Source organism: Echinops telfairi, unplaced genomic scaffold, assembly GCF_000313985.2.
Source record: "Echinops telfairi isolate 266 unplaced genomic scaffold, ASM31398v2 ScPeMD7_60;HRSCAF=208, whole genome shotgun sequence".
NCBI lineage: Eukaryota > Metazoa > Chordata > Mammalia > Afrosoricida > Tenrecidae > Echinops > Echinops telfairi.
Window position 1 is genome coordinate 3,205,857 of NW_022103958.1, and position 1,337 is coordinate 3,207,193.

Consider the following 1,337-nt stretch of genomic DNA (forward strand, 5'->3'; position numbering starts at 1 on the left):
TATGAAATTCCTCTCAAGAAAGTAAACTCAAGGAGTTGCCTTGAGGAGCATGTAGGTATGGCTTATGTCACTCTAGGAAGAAAGCAACAAATAAATTTTTTTTCTGGTGTATAAAAATTGTCCCCTCCAAATTAATATAGTCTAATGGGGATACACCTAGAGGACATCATGCTGAGTGAAATTCACCAATCACAAAAGGGCAAATGCTGCCTGAGCCACTCATAGAACAAGTCAATAAGCGGTTTTCACACTAAAAGAAACCTATTCTGATGGTCACCAGGATGGAAAGATAAAAGATGGAGAAGGAGACACAAGCTAGAGGTAGAACTGCTAACTTGTGCAAAGGAGAAGACAATATACAACAAGAGGGAGGGAAGAGGAAAAGGACAGAGGCAGGGCAAGACAGTGGGAGGTTTGCCCCAGTTAAAGGCAGCAGAGGCAATCACTGTTATATACAGAATCCTGCAAATGGTGACCTGTAAGTGGATGCTCAGACAGATATACCAGCTAAACAGGTATGGGAGGGAGAGGGGGCATATATCCACAAACATATAATGAACTAGCAGAGGATAGTTGTATATGTGTATTTATCTTTGTTGTAAATAAATCCATACATGTGGCAGAATATACAGGAGGCAAAACTATGAATACTTATTATATATAACAAAACTCCAGAGATGGATCATCCAGGATCATCATCTTAGGGGACAACAGGGTCCATCGGCATAACGTAGTTCACAACGACAATGTCCTACATCCAACTTGGGTGATTTGTGACAGGGGTCTCAAATGCTCACGAGTAGCCATCTAAGGTGCAGCCATTTTTCTCTCTCCATGTGGAGGAGGGAGAATGATGGAAATCAAAAGACATGGGAACAATTGGTCCCATGGACTCATGGAGCACATAAACATCAGCCTCATGGCCCTGAGACCAGACGCGATAGATGGTGCCCAGCTACCACCACCAACGGCTCTGAAAAGGATCACATAAGAAGGTCCTGGACAGAGTGGGAGAAGCATGCAGAACGAAACTAGAAAAATCATAAAAGAGGCCAGGCTCACTGAGGGACAACCACATGTACCAAGACTGACCCATACCCATCAGGTCTGTTGCTGAACTCAACCCAGTTGAACAAAATGGCACCAAGTATCCAAGGTCAAGGTTCAGAGGGTTAGGAAGGAGAGACAAGGAAACAGGAAACACAGGGGGCCCGTGTGGGGAGTGCCAGTACATGGAGGGGATGGCAGTCGATGAGCAGACAACATGGGTATGAGCTGTCCAATGTGAGGCACAATAAAATGTTCTTCATGTGGTCATTTATATGAAAGGTAAGGCC

The 1,337-nt window shown here is 44.3% G+C and overlaps 1 protein-coding gene across 1 annotated transcript in view; it reads right to left on the reverse strand.

Annotated features, from left to right (window-relative positions):
• Nucleotides 1–1,337, reverse strand: part of PTPRJ (protein tyrosine phosphatase receptor type J) — a 51,795-nt gene that overhangs the window by 11,345 nt on the left and 39,113 nt on the right. The window lies entirely within an intron of this gene.